Source organism: Myotis davidii, unplaced genomic scaffold (assembly GCF_000327345.1).
Source record: "Myotis davidii unplaced genomic scaffold, ASM32734v1 scaffold142, whole genome shotgun sequence".
NCBI classification, from domain to species: Eukaryota; Metazoa; Chordata; class Mammalia; order Chiroptera; family Vespertilionidae; genus Myotis; species Myotis davidii.
The window spans coordinates 3,645,404-3,663,127 of NW_006294400.1; the positions used below are offsets into that span (position 1 = coordinate 3,645,404).

The 17,724-nt window shown below is 38.7% G+C and overlaps 1 long non-coding RNA gene across 1 annotated transcript in view; it reads right to left on the reverse strand.

The window, feature by feature from the left end:
* LOC102769331 overlaps positions 1–9,703 on the reverse strand; it is a 47,450-nt gene extending 37,747 nt beyond the window's left edge. Inside the window, exon 1 of the long non-coding RNA XR_435918.2 lies at positions 9,377–9,703. This is a non-coding gene — a long non-coding RNA (uncharacterized LOC102769331). The remainder of the gene's footprint in view (positions 1–9,376) is intronic.
* Positions 9,704–17,724: the final 8,021 nt, after the last annotated feature.

Here is a 17,724-nt window from a genome sequence, read left to right on the forward strand (position 1 = left end):
ATCTTTCTTCTATCATTGACAGTCCCTCTAGGTTGTGGGCTGCTTGCCTGTGTTCCTGAGAAGCATCTACGGTACCAGTCTATAGAGTGTGTTTTCTTTAGTGAATTACCGGTATGTTTACCGGTAATAAACTTGCACTGTTTTATGTATATGTTTGATTACATACAGCCTTGTGACAGTTTTCCTGCATGTCATAAGCATTTGAATATAAATTAAAATGTTAAAATCAAATCTGATATTGTTTTACCTTTTATTTGGTGTGTGGAAGGTGTGCGGAAGAGGGGGTAGTCTTATACGGCGAGTATATAACAAACTCTGTATTTTGAGTGGAAATGTTAGGGGGTCGTCTTATACGCCCAGTCGTCTTATACGCCGGCAAATACGGTATGTTTCTTTTATGCAATTTCTGGTTAAATTGGCTGAAATAGTAATACTACTAGAGATACGGTCCCCTATCCTTTCAGATCTGTGTGAGTGCAGTGCGGTGATCTATTTCACCATTAACATCCCAACTTCAAAGTACAGTGTGGGGCAAAACTAGGTTTACAGTTGTTCATATGGAAAATACAATAATTAATAATAATACAAGAATAAATCGCATTTCATGTACTCACAACTGTAAACTTACTCTTGTCCCACCCTGTATTTTTCTCATTAATTCTTGCTATCTTGTGCTTAGCACATACAGCCAGAAGCTTTTTAATAACTAGAAGTAGCATTTCATCCTCTAGCAGGGATGGGGACCATCCAGCTCACAGGCCATATCCGGCTTGAGAAATCATTGGGTCTGGCCCTGCCAAGGCATTAGGAGTAAGTTCATTAAATGGTTGACTAAATATAGCAGCAGGCTAATTTTTAAGTTGATGATTTTGTATGGCCCGCAAGTGATGTTATAAATATTCAGCCCTTGGCAGGAAAAAAAAAAGGCTCCCCACCCCTGCTCTAACGCTTTTTATTCTCCTTAATTTGTAACACCTGAAACAAATACTTTAGATACACTTAAGTGTTTGAATCCCTTTATTTAAAAGAAAACTAGACTGATTCTCATACATGCATATGAAAGGATATATAATAGTAATACATATCTGCTATTTGTAAAATTATAGCTACTATTTGTCAGGTGTCTGTGGTGTTTCAGACACCATGCTAGACACTGACAAACATTATGTAATTTTCACAGCAGCTCTATGAAATGGTATTATGTTCCCCTTTTCCTAGAGAAGGTAGCTGAGGTTCAATGAGGCAGATTTGTCTAGGTTCACACAGTGAGTGCTCAAACTGATAGTGAATTCAAGTCTTGTGACTACAATGCTCAAGTACAGGACCTTTGTCTTGTTAGCTATTACGTATCCAATGCCTAGGACAGGGCCTAGCATGTATTAAGAACTCAACAGTTATCCCCCTTGAATGAAGAACTGTATACCTAGAAGCTTTTAAGTGGCCAAGCAGAAGAAATTGTTCTGTTCTAGTAATATGGGATTATACAGAGAAGTAATCCTGACAAAATGTAATGCTATTAGAAAGTCAAATGGAAGTACTTATACTAAAATTTGGGTCATAGTAATAGATGACCAGATTGGGACCCTCTCTTTGGATGTAACTGTCTAATTTGTTCTTAGTACATTTGCCAGATCTCTTTTCCACTTTACTTTGATATTCAATGAAACAGCAAGACACTTGATATTGAATCCTTTTGTGGAAAAAAGTCTGGGTAGAAATCCAAGTTCTGTAAGTGTCAAAGAACTAGAATGGGAATTTTCTTGATTGGGACTTTTGGATGTTGGGAGCCTTGGGTTCTGTGGAGATAACATTGTGCCATTGTAGTACATGAATATATTTTAGTCCATTGGTAACAGTAACTTCTTTATATAGTCCTATGACAACAAAGACTATATTCCAATTTGAAAAGAGATAAATATTTAGACACCTCATAGACATGTGTTCTGGTTTGTGAGATGAATTGCCATAAAAGCCCTGTTGTGACCCTAGTGTCTCCTCTTTATATTTATCATCTGTGACTCAAATATTCTTGACTGCTAAGAGCTAGCTGAGTCATGGGTTGAGTCTTAGCTAGCTGTTTAATCATGATGATTATAGCATGTACCATTAAAGGAAATGATAAATACCAAGAATATAGTCTTAGGGAAGGGAGTAAAGGAAATATGTATCACATTTAATGCTCCAGTTTATCATGATCTGCTCCTGGAATGTCATTCCATGTCCAGACCCCTTTTACTCGATCCCCTCTAGAAATTACCTTGTTCTTAAATATTCATCAAGAGGAGACTGAATTAGTGGCGTACCACACATCTGAGCAGTAGTCATTGTGAAACCAGCCTATGTATTTGAAGGTATTTCATTTCCTTAATGGCTTGAAATTCATTAAGATCTTATAGTTCAGTACATATATTTCTTTGCTTGAATCAAATGGTACAAACGGTGTACATTTTTCCATTATCTTATGAACTGTTAGTTCAGCTTCAACAGGATAGCAAGGCAGTTTCCCTGAATCATTGGAACTATTCTGAAAGTTTCTAAACTCAGATTCCTACCATTTTTAAGTGCTATGGCTTCTAGCCAGAGTTATCCAAGTGTATGGCTTGTCAGCTCCATGGAGGCAGCTAATATATCTGTTTTGTCCATCACTCAACCTGGGTCTAGCACTGCTTGATACTTACTGGGAACTTAATATTTGTTGGATGAATGACTAGAAAAAGAGGGTTATCCTTGATCAGCATTCATTAAGAAGCCAGAAACACCTGCTGAGGAAACCTTTATGAGTTATTTATCATTGCTGATGGCATCCATGGAAATCCTTGCAGTCAGATCTATCTATATGTCTATCTTGTCTATCTAATCTACCTGCTTAAGCAGTCCTGTAAAACATCTTATGGTAGCTAGGCTTTGCACAGACCAAAATTTAAATACCATCTAACAAATTGAAATTCCTCATCTCTAAGTGCTATTTGTCCTTTAGCCACTAACATAAATGTGTCGTTTGAACTACCACTGGTAACAAAGACTAAGAAGTGACTTGTTAAAAGTCACTTAGTTAGATAGTAGCAGAGCTAAGATTTAATATCATTTCTAATCCAGCCAGTTTTGGGGAGATAAATACACCGTTTCAGATTTCCCACCACACTATCTCCCTTATAGTTCTGTTTGCTTTGGAATGTTGTGTAGCATGTCCAACATTTTTGTTGTTGTTGTTATTTTGCATCATTAAGAAACACCTAGTTTCTGCTGGCTTATTTTCAATTTTTTTTTAAAATATATTTTATTGATTTTTTACAGAGAAGAAGGGAGAGGGATAGAGAGTTAGAAACATCGATGAGAGAGATTGATTAGCTGCCTCCTGCACGCCCCCCACCGGGGATGTGCCCGCAACCAAGGTACATGCCCTTGACCGGAATCGAACCTGGGACCCTTGAGTCCGCAGGCTGACGCTCTATCCACTGAGCCAAACCGGTTCGGCTTATTTTCAATTTTAAAAGGAGTGTACAGATGTACTGGGAAAATGTTTTACCCAGGAATTCTTTCTAGGGCTTTGACTTTAGAAAACATGAATAGTCTCATACCTACAGGAGACTATTTTAATTTCTCAATCTTGGGAAATATTTTAGAATTTCATTGTTTTTGTTCTAATGACCAAGAATTAGTAGAAATCTTATCCCAAAAGAGTCTCTAGGAAATATTACTTCTTAATTTAAGAAAATGATTCTGTGCTTTTTATACTCAGTAGCATTAAATTAGTATCAGTATTAAATTGCACTTTATATTAAAATCTGATGTACCATCTCACTTTTCTTTTTTTTCCCATCTCACTTTTCAAATACTAATTTTTCCTGTATTCACTCAATCCATTATATGTTTCTAAGACTTGAAATTCTTTGTTCAGTGTTGACAGCCTTTATCTTTATGTGCTTATTTTAATTGAAATTTAAACGGAATGGTCTGTGCTATATATCAGCCTGAAACTGTTCTGTTTCTTCTCTGTTTGGGAAGAGCCTCAGATAGGGAACTGGGACCTCAAGCCCTCACTGTGTTTTCACAGAATTGGCATTTCCAGAGTGTTCTCCATGTGCCAGAAACAGTTCAAGATGTTTTATATATGTGATCCTTGAGCCTTAAAAGGACCTATCAGTAAGGCATTAATATTCATATTTTATGTATGAAGAGTTTGAGACAGAGAAAGGATTCCAACCCAATATCAACATAACCCTAAGACCCACATTTTTTGGACCTAGCAGGCATAGGATGGATTGAGAATGGCATCAAAATTTAAGAACTTCATATCCATGTTTATTACATCCAGTCTATTTGATGGTTTATTTGGAGGTTAAGACATGTAATAATAATGGAAGTCAGTTGCATTTTTATAAAAACTACTAAAGCCTTGAGGGGCACCATTCATTGCATCTGGTCTTGACCATAAACAAAGTTTATAGGACTTGAAGTTCATAACGCATTGGATGTTTTGTTAGTCCATGACTATTAGTATATTATAATCTAGGTTATTTAAGTGTTCCTTGAAAAAAGCTTCAGTTCAATATTTCTTTTAATGATTCAGTCTACAGCAGCGGTTCTCAACCCGTGGGTCACGACCCCTTTGGGGGTTGAACGACCCTTTCACAGGGGTTGCCTAAGACCATCGGAAAACACATATATAATTACATATTGTTTTTGTGATTAGTCACTATGCTTTAATTATGTTCAATTTGTAACAATGAAATTGGGTGTCACCACAACATGAAGAACTGTATTAAAGGGTCGTGGCATTAGGAAGGTTGAGAACCACTGTTCTACAGTTTTGTGCTTTGGTCCTCTCAAGAGAGAATAAGGCTTATCATTGCATTTCTAAAATGGCCTTTCGCATTTTCTTGGACAGGCATGAGGTTCCCAGTATTTGGAAACCGTTGCTTTGTATTCACAGGGTAGAGTTTACTTTGGTTTTAATAGACATACATGGACAAGTCGATATAGACATATTTATAATTCTATACAGTCAGTCCGACATACACAGGGATGCTATGAACAGGAGCGCGAGCTGGAGAGCGGGTGTGCAAAGTGGCCATGCTGGGAGCTCCCTGGCTCTGCTCAACTCTTTTTGCACCGCAGCTCTGCGCTGGGACCAGAGGGCCACCTCCTAGCCCAGAGCGGAGCAGAGGACCTGGGCCTGCAGGGAAGCTGGGGTGCTCAGAGACAAGCCCACCCCATCCTCTCGCTGCATCTGCGGCTCTGTAGCCTTTAAATAATTTTCCCAGGCGCCGGGCCGGCGAGTTGAATTTACTTTTTAGCTATAAAACATTGTCTGTCCATCAGAAACTTAAGCAGAGATCCATAAATATAAATGACTGAACACACAGGGACCATGCTGGTTATTTAAGCCAAGTATGACATGAGATTTTTCTGGCAAAGCCAGCTGGATGGGGCAACATGGTCACACACTGGCTAGGAAAAGCTGTCTAGCATACAAATATTTCTGTTTTATTCCTGTTGAATTACTGACATGGCTAGCATTAGTATTTTAGGATACTTGTTTATGAAGGCTATAGTGTTGAATAGTATCTGTCTGTCGATAAGGAGTTATATCATGAAGTGTAGGGGGAAAAATAATAATAGTTACCCGTTTTTAAATCTCTACTGCATTACCATCACCTTACTAGATGCTTTATATATCTTATTGTGAGTCCTTCCATACATCCTGCAGGGTAGCTACTTCCCCATTTTGCAGATAAGGACACTAAATCTCAGAGAGGTGAATTCATTTGTCTGATATCATCTAGCTAGTAAAATAGATAGTGGTAATCAAACTCAGGTCTGACTGACTTGAAAGGCCCTTGCTCTTTGCTATTCCATATTGTCCATGACAATGATTCTGTAAAGGACACTAGAGAATTGTTTATGAAGAACTTTTTGACACTAAGTTAATGCCATTCTGGAGCATTTTAATGTTGGCTGATACTACTACTTATCTGTCTCTACTGTCTTAATAGTCTTCATAAACTATTGTAGATCAAGGAAAAAAATGAAACCTTGGATTTCAAGATGTTTTTGTTTTTTAAAGACATTTCTCAAGTATCATGATGCTTGTGTGGTATTTTTTTACTTAGAGGTTAATTTCTTTCATGTCCAGTTGGGTGTGTAGGTGAGGACAGGTGTTCTGGATGTGAGCATTGTCTAGATCGGTGCTGTCCAATAGAACTTTCTGTGGTAATGAAAGTGTCCTACAGCTGTGCTGTCCAATATTACAGACACTAGTAACATAGGGCTATTGAGTGCTTGAAATGTGGCTAGTGTGACTGAGGAACTGAATTTTTTATTTTATTTAATTTTGGTTAATTTAAATAAAAACAGCCACATGTGGTTGGTGGCTATTATAGTAGACAGCAATTCAGTTTGAGGTCATAACTGATGCTTGTGTTTATGAGTAATGGTAGAATTTGAGAAAAATTCAATAATTGGTAGTTGAAAAGTTGCTGATTTGTTTTTCAGCAACATAAAATTTGGCATGTGTTCAACTGAAAGCCATGGAACGAAATAGAGTAGAACAATTAATATTTCCAAAGCATTTTTGATCATAGATGATCTCATTTGGTGAGTATTTCAGGTATGCTATTGTTTAGGACGTATTTGCTAACAGATCACAGAAGAGAACGAAATCATTTACCACTTCCTTGTGCAGGGTCTCCTGTTGAAATGGACACCAGTTTGGCCTGTTGGTGCTCAGGTTGTAGTAAAAGGGCCTGGACAGGAACCCATGTACTGTTTTCTTCCACTCGTTGGTTGAGATTAGAGAATTCTCTTTCTCCCCTCACCTAGAATGTCCATTAATTTTATTTTTTATGTGTAAAGTGAGGGAAGTAGAGGCAATTCCTAAATTTATCCAGGGAGCTACAAGAATTTAATAATCAACAAAGTAAAATGTAGTTTTCCTTTCTAATATTCTAAAATAAGTCTATAGGACTTTGATTTTAGTTCTTTGTTTTGGAAAATACAACCCACTCAAATGTTTTATGTGAGATTTATTTTTAAATTGATTTATATCTTCCAAAGAAACTTTTGACGGAAATAATAGGTGTCCTATGATATTTTTAAGAAAATAGTATTTCTCCAGAGTCTTGATACATTTTGGTTTCATTTTGATTATCTTATGAAATAATTTGTAAGAGATACAAATTTTATTATGTGTCACTTGTGTTAAGTATATTTTTTCTCCGACATTTTATTTGTAAAATGCTCCTCTCCTTTCTATCAGAGTTCACAACTAATCAACCCTGAATGCTTTTGATTTTTCTGACTGTACCAGGACATTGAAGTTCCCTGTCGTGAGAAAATAGAGCACATGGAACTCGTGAATTTATGTACTCCAACAATAGAGCTTTTATGACATTGGAGGTGGTTAAAAAAGCTAGAAGTAGCTCTCAAACATGGCATTGCTGTATTGCCCGCCCCCCCCCCTTTTTTGTATTCTCAGAGCTGCCAGGAGTGCATCGGGCCTGTAATTTCCTGTTCTCCGAATCCCCCATCTTTCTGCAGCTCCAAGCTTTGTGTCCTACAGCCTGTGACTCTGTGCTAACAAATCGCTATTGTCCAGTGGGGCGAATGGTGGCTGGAACTAAAGAATTGCTGTCTGGTTTCTATTCAAATCCAGGTAGTGAGATATATGAATGGACTTTTCGAATCGTCATGTGAATAATGTCTGCTCAACATGAAGGCTCAGCCACGCTAGGAAATATTAACTCCTAGGCTAACCACTAACATCCTTTGTGGTAGGAGATAGAAAAATTCTTTAAGTATCATTTTATTCACACTTAATTTCCCATTTCAACACCCAAAAGTAGGGTTAGCCATTCAGTTCTTTGGCTCCTACTTTTCTTCAAGTTTTAGTGTTTCTGTTGATAATATGGAAGTTTAGGAAAATGCTAAGTTATTTCTCACTTAGAACACTATTATTTTCTGTCATAAGTTTTCCGCTTATATTTATTATGGCATAAAGTTATCTGTATATAGCATACATGCAAAAATGAGAGCGAGCAAGCTGCTTTTTCCAAGAAACCAATCCTTTAAAATGCCTTCCAATCAATGAGGAGGAAAAATCCTCCTCTTTTTAGTGCATTCTGCTTATTCACATTTTTTTTCTCCCAAAGTCCAAATTTATATAAAGAAAATATAAACAACTTCAAATGCAATATATTAACCAAACAAAACAAGACCCCTTCAAATTAGGAACCAACTTAAGCATCTGTAAGTATTGCAGAATCAGGATTTTAAAAAACTGATTTGGAAGCTAGGCTATAATTCATAATTTTCATTAATACTTGGAAAATTATTTTATCTTTCTCCTGTATACATAAAAAATGTCCACAGGCTTGAAGAACCATGTTTTTTACATTCCTTCCATATCACAGGTACTATGGGATGGAGAGCCTTTTATGTTTCTTTTTGTCTCAAACTCAGACAGCTTTGTAAGCAGTAGTGTGTAGATTACAAGAGTTAGACAAAAGCAGGCGCGACTGAGAAGAGTTGGGTTGGGGGGAGCTTGGGGCACTTCCTGTCACTCAACACATTCCAGATCACTAAAAAATTTCCACACCCTCAGCATTCCCTCTTGCCCACCCCAGATCCCAGTATTTTCTGATACCATATGTTGTGGTAGTTATCACACTCCTTTCTATCACCGGGCTCTGGCAAGACTGCTTCACAGGAGATGCATTCCTTTAGATTGCACAAAGCATAGCTGGGAAAATGGCTGGCAGTTTCAGAATCTAGTCACGATCGCACGCATGAGCACCTCACACATCCATGCCCCATTCCCCCCCTTCTCCCGCCCCTGCAGCTGGCTGACCTGTCTCACCCACTGCTGGCCTATCGAACGGCCAGGACTGTCTGGTTTTGGCTCATGCCTTTGTCCATGTCTGGCTTAGTTCCTCTCTGTCTATGCTTGCCTCTACCCCCAACGCCCCAGGCGGCACAAGTGTTTGGGCACACAAAACTACAGATAGAAAAGGTGGTAAAAACTTCAAACTTTGCTAGATTCTCCAACAGTTTATTCTTTTGTGAATTTCTCCCTTCATTAAATTCTGTTTTAAGAAAAAACAAATACAAAATTAATTATCTAAAGGCAAAGAATGCAAAGCAACCTTTGTGTTCCTTATAATAACTGACTTCATAACTCTCTCCAGCTGCGGTATGGGGTGTGTATAAAAAGCTTCTGTTCTGAGAACAAAGGAGCACGTGCAGAAATGAGACTAAAATATCCACTGACAGTATTTCACTACACAAATTACTTGAAAGATTTTAGTTAAGCCTCTCAACAGATTCAATTTTAAAATGGTTTTTAGTAAAAAGAAAAAAAAAAAAAGAAAGTGCTTACCCAGTAAAAGAACCGAAGTAGTCCTGAACTGTTACGTAAGACTTTTTACAGTTGGATCTTTGTCAAAAGGGGATGGGGGTGATGGGAGAAAAGCAGCAACAACAATCAAAAAAGTTCGAGCTGCTGTCGCTAGAGGACAACTTCTGTGTTTCCAGATAGGATTCTCGCTGTAGAAATGGAACTTCCAGCCAGCACAGCATCCTGTCCCAGTAGAGAAATGAGTTTGTCAGTAAAAAAAAATTAGATACTGGAACCCAGGCTAGACGAGGTATTGAACCGCGCCAGATTTCCTTACAGCCCTGTCTGCTCAGCTCGCATTGAACTATATATGACCCAGATGATGGACAGAAGCACATTCAGTCATGTGCACACTGGAAGAAAGCGGATTTGCTGGTCCCTGGCAGTGCAGGGGTTTGTCTTCTGATTGGGCTGTGCCCTGATCAGTGAAATGTGAAGCCCTCACCATTCAGAGGCCGTAATTCAGGACTGGCAGTTTGAGTGTCTGGCTGCCTCTAGTGACTGAGAGAGACTTTGAAGGTGTTGCTTTTGTTTGGTAGCATTACCCACCCAGAGGTTGCTTACACCTATGTGCGTGTAAGGAGCAATGCTAGTTTTTCTGAAATGCAAGAAGATAGCCGACTTTGCCCGAAGCTGGCATTTTATTGTTGATGAACTTGACTCTAACTTAAACCAATTATTTGATTTGAGAATTTTTGTGATCCTAGCTAAGGCCCATGTCACACCCTTGCCTTGATTTTAATGAAATTGAGAAGTTAAAAATAAAGATGGCATTTGACTTTGAAGCTTTCTGGATGATGTAAAATTGCTCTTAATGAAAATTAGAGAAATGGGCAGCAGAGAAGTTAAGTTTTGGATTCTGGAGTCCTCGAACATACTAGGGTGAAGCTGTCACTCTTATCCCAGTCCTCAGTTGGGATAAGAGTGAGGACTCCTGGGGGGAAGCTACCAAAGCATAGACCACATCACGCTGTGACATAGCCTTTAATCATGCGTGACAGCCACAGTCTACTCTCTTCAGTCTGTCCGAACTAGAGGTCCTTGGGATTTATTTCCTATCTTTCTGGGCCACTGGGACTGTCAGTTGTGACATTTTTGCTTAGTCTATGAGAGTTGCATTGTTTAATGCAAATTGACACTGTTTAGATGCTAAGGAGAGAGTGAAGACCAAAACAGAAGAGATTCTTATGAAGCTTGTATTCTAGTGAGGAGACAAAAATAAGTTAACAAAGTAGTGTGAAGTAAAAGAGGAAACTATGGTGAAGAAAATAAAATAGTGTAATGTGATTATGGAGAGTGCCTTAGGGGTGGGTGGGATGGGATGGGGGACATTTTTTTTTTCATGTTCATCTAATTTATTTATTTTTAATTTTTTTTTCAATTACAGTTTACATTCAATATTATTTTGTATCAGTTTCAGGTATATAGCATGGTGGTTAGATAATCGTGTGCTTTACAAAGTGTTTCTCTGATATTGCCAGTACCCACCTGGCACCATATATAGTTTTATAATATTATTGACTATATTCTCTATGCTGTATTTTACATCCCCATGACTGTTTTGTAACTACCAATCTGTACTTCTCAATCCTTTCACTTCTTTCACCCAATCTGATGGGGGACTTCTTTAATGAGGAAATAGGGAATGCTGCTCTGAGGAACTAAAATATACAGTGGAGAGCCAAATGATGAGAAGAATCCCGGCATACAAAGAGCTGGAAGAAGTGTGATCTGATCAGTGAGAAGAACTCAGAGCTCCAAGATAGGATTGACCTTGGTGTATCTGAGGACCGGAAGGGTGTTATGGCCTAAAGTAAAGTGAAGGCAGATAGGGGGTGAGGTTGGAGAGGTGGGAATGGGGCCTTATCGTGTAGGAACTTGTAAGCTGTGGTGAGAAATTTGCATTTTCCCCCATATGTATTTTTCCCCAAATTGGAAGGTTTTAAGCAGAAGAGTAAGTTGTTCTACAGGCCAAAGAAGTCCTTCTTGTCTATGTTTGGTTCCTGAGGCGTCCTGACACTGGAGTGCTTCCTAAGGTGGGGACTTTGTCAAGGCTTTCACATGGTAGTAGCCAGTTCTTGGTGTCCTAGCAGAGTGATACTTCTTTTAGAACAGTTCTGGGGGTAATATTGGTTTCACTGCGTTTTCCATCAGAGAAGGCTTATCCAAAAAAGAGTGGCTTCTGGGTGATTCCACACATTGCTGTTGTCTGGATAGACTCTTACAGGCTGGTTCTTTGTATTAATTTGAGATAAAATTCAGTTCTTAACTAATTAAGATCTTTCTGTGTCAGTAATTGAGCAGGGCATGTCCTTGGCAGATGATGATGGCTGTTTCATTTATATGATGTACTTAAAATCGTACTGATGGGAATCTGAATTTGACAAGTAAAGAGGAACTGTCCCAGTATTCTTAAATAAGGTGGTATTCAGATATTCTGAGGAAATCTACACTAAGAGGGTTAATTGATAACATTTGGCCCATGTTATTTTATTTTTTTCAAATTCTCAAATATTCTGAAAAATACAAAATAACCCTGCATACACCCAACAGTCTCATTTTATAGATCAGTGGTTTTCAAGTTCTTTGACCATTATCAACTAATATAATAAGATATACTTTAACTTATACACATATTTGTGTATATATATCTATATATCAATATCTATATGTATGAAATCACTTTCATAAAATAGTACTTGTCCTTATTACAGGTAGTGTCATCTAATATTTTCTCTTTTTTTCTTATTTAAGAAAAATATTATTTGCGAGCCACTAAATATAATTTACAGCCCACTCACAGGACCACCTGAACATTGAAAAGCACTATAAGTGAGAAAACTGAGACTTCGAGAGGGTATGTATGACCTGTCCAGTGTTCATAGCAAGGAAGTGGCAGAGCCAGGACTTGAAGCAAAGCATGATTCCAAAGCCGTTATTTTTTCTACCACATTATATAGCTTCCAAGTGACACTAATCTCTAAAGAAACTGAATAAACAAAAAAGCCCCACCACAAATGTTCTTTAATAGTAACTATATAAAATGTACATTTTCCAAGCAGAGACTATATAGGAAGGGGCAGAAATATTCTTTCTCTGATCATTGCCTCTACATTTTACAAAGAGCTCTTGGCCAATTGGAGTTGTCTATCCATATCTTGGACAGAATACAGTTGATAGTACTCATTAGTTATGCTGGGAACTCACAGATTCCCAAGGCACTTGTATCTCATTACTCAGTCTAGCCCTGAGCTAATCCTGGCTTCTTAAAATAATAGCTGTGTAAGACCTAGCTTCTGTGTGTGAGAGTGTGGCTTCTCAAAAATGAGCTGTTGAAATGAAATGTGACGGGAGTCAGCACTGAGATACAGGAAAGGATGTCTAGGGTCTGAGTCCAGTCCTGCCAGGGAGTTGCCATATATCCCCTCTCATACATAGTGCACATCACCTTCCCTCCCTCTCCCCCACATCATGCATCAGAATGGTACATTTTTACAATCGGTGAACATACACTGACACCCAAAATTCATAGTTTACAGTAGGGTTCATTCTTGGTGGTGTATATTCTTTGGATTTGGGCAAATGTCTCATGGTATCACATGGGTTTTTTTTTTTTTTTTTTGTTTTTGTTTTTTTTTTTCACATGGGTTTTTATGATGGAGATTTTGTTTGACTTCCTGAATATTGGAATTTAGAGAACATTATTTCGTGCAGACCACAGAGCAGAATATTCTTGGAAAATCCAAAGAACAGTCACTATATGTAGGTACCTCAGATCAGTTCTAGTGCTTTTCTGGCTTTGGTTAGTGCGTGAGAGCAGATGAGAAGCAGGGATGCAGTCTTGTTTGCTCAGGTGGCTTGGCTTCGGACAAGGACCATCAGAAAAATTGATCTTAGATTTCTTAGGATCCCTGTGTTTTAGAGACTAAGAAAGAGAGAAGGACCTACTTCATCTGATGCCAGTGACTGCAAGGGCTTCATGAACATATTTATATACCACTCAGTTTGCTTAGGCTCAAGTGAGAGCGTTCTAATTTACATTTTAACCTGTAGTATGTTGGAAAGAGCCCTAGGTTGTCTGAAATCAGGCATGTAGGAGTTCCTATATCAATAATCCTGTTTGGGTGAGATTTTGTATAGTCTTTGAAGTCTAACAGACTTGATTTGAGAAAGTTACCTAACCTCTCTTGAGTGTTTTTTTCTTGTGTGTACAGTGAGGAGAAAAGTATCCATATGGACATAGTTTTGAACATTAAGTGGAGTGAAGTATGTAAAACACCTTGCTCAGTACACTGTAGGTATTTAATAAAATAAATAAACTGTAATAATACTAAATGTTTGTTATTCCCACCTTTAGGAAGAAGTCTATTGTTTAGCCTGGTATACATCTTTTCCCTTGGCCTTCCTCAATATCCCTCAGTCTCCTCTCCTGCCACTCACCGTCATGTGCCTTACTCTAGCTACACACAATTACTCATACTTTGAGAACAACCTGTGCTTTTATGGTGCCATATATTTGTATAAGCTACTGCTTTTGCCTAGAATGCACTTTTTATTTCCTCCCCCTTCTTTGCCTTTTGGGAACCTACTTCTTCAAACAGCTCTAATGCCACTTCTGATTGTGAAGTTTCCATTAGATCCTCTCCACCCCTCATAGATTTATCATTCCTGCCTGTGATTTCCCATCAGTACCTTGCTTGTGCTTTTCTCGTGGCCCTGTAAATATTTTCCTGGTCTGTCTCCCCCACAATTTCTAAAGGACAGTGACCCTTTGTTAATGTTTTTCTAGAGTTCTGAGGCAGCATGGTGTGTTACTGTGTCTCTCTTGGGACTGCCCTTGCAGTTTGAGTTCTAGATGTGAAAAATATGATGGCAGATCTCTTTGTTGTAAACCTCTGTGAAGTATAGGCAGTCCACATGGAGGTTAATCTCATTGCTCAGATTTGGGCATCACCATGTGTGCAGTTCCTTTAATCCTTCTCTAGCTATGAAAATGGATTTAGCAACTGGCATCCTCTTTTTTTCCTTCTGGGGCAATTGGAGCTCTGTAGAATTTGGCTTGGAGGAGCAGGGACTTTGCCTCCTCAATTTAGGATGATCCTGGAGTATAGGACGGGATTTCGTTGAGGGCTTAGTATGGTGTAGTATGGCCAGTGACATGATACCAGGGGCCCTGCTTATTAGACCAGGGATTACATTCATCCTCTGATTTAATTTCTGTGACACATTAAGTCTATGTTTTAGCCTACAGAACACTATAGAATTGGTGTCCTAATTCTTTCACCCTACTCCTTCCCTACCTTGTGATCTTCAAAATCACTACCTTTTAAGGCACAGCTATTCTTGGCTGACAGTCTTGCATTGGAAGCCACCACAGTACAGTGGAAAAGACAGCTCAGAGATATCCAAGTAAACAAGCAAGGATCATCACTGCAAAGAAACTGGGAACAATGGCATGCGTTGGGATCGGTGATAGGTGATTTGCTCCCGGGACTTGTTGGCATTTCTCTGCTAAATGGGAGAGAGTTAGTTCTCAATGAACAGGAACAGAGTTGCGTAATACATGAAGTATAATAACCAGTCTGAAGAGCAATAGTTATAATAACCATCATTTTCTGAGAGCCTTCTCAGACTCTAGCCCAATGCTTGGTGCTAGAACCCAGTCCTGATTGATCACATTTCATCTTTTTTATTTTTTTTAATCAAGTTGAATAACTCTGGAAGGAAGAGTTCACAAAAAAAGGGAAAACTTAAAAAAAAAATGGTCCTATGTTGAAGCAGTAATTCCAGATCACACATGACCTTTCTGTTATAAGCCTGTTAGGAGCAGCACGTTGCAGATTTGGGGAGATTTCACAAGTCTACAGAATTTTAAACCCTTGTCCTAGTTCAAAAAAAGTAGTAACTGCTGGAATTGAATAGATTTTAGTTTTTCATCTTTATGGGAGGAAGGGCCAGAAGACTTGCAATGATCTTTGGGGAGAGATTCTTAGCCCCATTTCCCCTACAATGTATGCATCTGACAGCTGGCCCATCATTCTATTTTTAGGCATAATCTATGGGATTACAGAGTGGCTTCATTTCTTTTAAAGCTATATTGCAGAAATACAAGCTGTGTAGAAATGGTTTTGCTTTGTAGCAATTTGGAGAGGCTATTTAGTACATATATTTAAATTTATTTATTTATTTATTTATTTATTTATTTATCAACTGTTATCCAGAGATTTCATCTTAAAGTCAACTTCCAGTTGTGATTGTATTCTAGCTAATTTGGGAAAGAAATGCTAACATGGAAATGCTGGAAGTGGAGAATATTTTTACCACTTTGTATCATATCACTAATCTTCATTCCCTTCTCCCTGGGTCATATGAGGGACAATAGGCATCTTCCTTGTAGGACTTTAAAAACAATTCATAACAAGCATTTATTAAGCACATACTGCCATTTATTGAACACCACCTATATTCTAGGAACTGAACTTGCTTGATATAGTCATTTACTTTTATGCTCCAATAACTATGAAAGGTAAGAGATGGTATCTCCATTTTGTACGAGAAAACTGAGGCTCCAAACAATTGAGTAACTTGCCCCAAGGACCAAAAGTATGAAATAGTAAAGCAAGAATTGGAACCCAGGTCTGTCTGATCTCAGAATCCATGCTCTTTTCCCTTATAATTGGCAGCCTCTACTAGTTTTAAGAAGATGGCTCAATTCAGAAAGGTGCAATAATCTATACTAATAATAGAGAAATATGCAAATTGTCCGGGACACAGTCACAGTTACAGTAATGACAAGCAGCTGCCTGGAGCGACAAGGCCAGCAGGCGGGTTAGTGAGGGACGACCACACGACTGAACAGCAGGCTGCGTGGGGCAACCAGGCTGGCAGGGGTGTTAATGAGGGGTGACCAAATGACTGAACAGCAGGCTGCGTGGAGCAACCAGGCTGGCAGTGGGGGTGGGGCAATTGAGGGTGACCAGGCTGGCAGGCAGAGGCAGTTAGGGATGATCAGGCTGGCGGGTAGCAGTTAGGGCGATCAGGCAGGCAGGCAGGCGAGCAGGTAGGAGCCAATGGTCCCAGATTGTGAGAGGGATTCTGGATTGGAGAGGGTGCAGGTTGGGCTGAGGGATCTCCTCCTGTGCATGAATTTCATGCACCGGGCCACTAGTTAAAATATAATGGGAGGGGGGTGTTTATATAGGTATTGTACTATACAATAGAATTCAATGTAGCTGTGTATTCATAAGCACTTGTTTTGATTTAGAACGGTCATTTTGCAGGTTCTGTTACTTTCTTGATTATATGAATGAAAAAATGTAGAAAACATACTTTAGTACCTCAAGTGTTCATTTGGAAAAGGCTCCTGCTTTTAGTTTACAAAGTGTTTACAATTTAACAAATGATTTCTGAAATAAAGTTGCCCTAAAATTTGGAGGAAAATCGGTATCACTGGAGGCTCATCTTACCCATGCCAGTGAGACTACTTTATCTGGAACGACCATGCCAATGATGTAGAACTGGGCAGGTATGACTTTACTCTTTAGAGTGGAATGTGTGAGAAGTTCTAACTACAGAAGTGTTGATCCAACACTATACACAGAACCATGTGTTCAGGGAACAGGAAAACATTCTTTCTCCCAGGAAATGGAGGATGTTAGGAGCAGGACAACTAAAGTGAGAAGCCTAACAAAGAAGACCTTCATAGCTTTGGAAAATGGCCTTGAGAAAGGAAAAACACTTGGAGTCAGGTCTTAACTCTGCCACTTGGGATAAAATGGGTAATGAGACCTTCTTACAGAGTTATTCTGAAGTCATCGTTATAAGTGGATTTTTTAAATGATCAAGATGAAGGAGTATGTTTTGAAACTACTTGAATTGCAACATTTTGCCAGTGATGTAATTGCAACAGTAATTACATTTAAGTAACCTGCTGTCATACTTAGTTGTAAGAAAATACCTTCTCATCCATCTGGTTTTACTTGGCCTGTTTTAATGTAGTTTAAATTTAATTTATTTCATTAATTTGGCCTAGTAGAAAACAATTCTTGCTTCATTACTCATCGTTCTTTAGGTTCTGGTTCCTGGTTGGTGGGCTCTGTACAACAGTACAAAATGCAGAATTAGTTTTTCCTTTAAAATGTACATACATTTGTGGCAGGAGGCATGTGAATTCGGGATGGATCCTGAAAACCATCTGAGATAGGAAAGGGGAAGCACTGTAGGAGACAGAGACCTTTTTTGGCCCGGCTTGGCTTGACTTGTCACTTGCTGTGGTGAGCAATGAGAGGATGTGCTGGCTTGTTAAAATGAAAAACAAAGCCCCCCCCCCC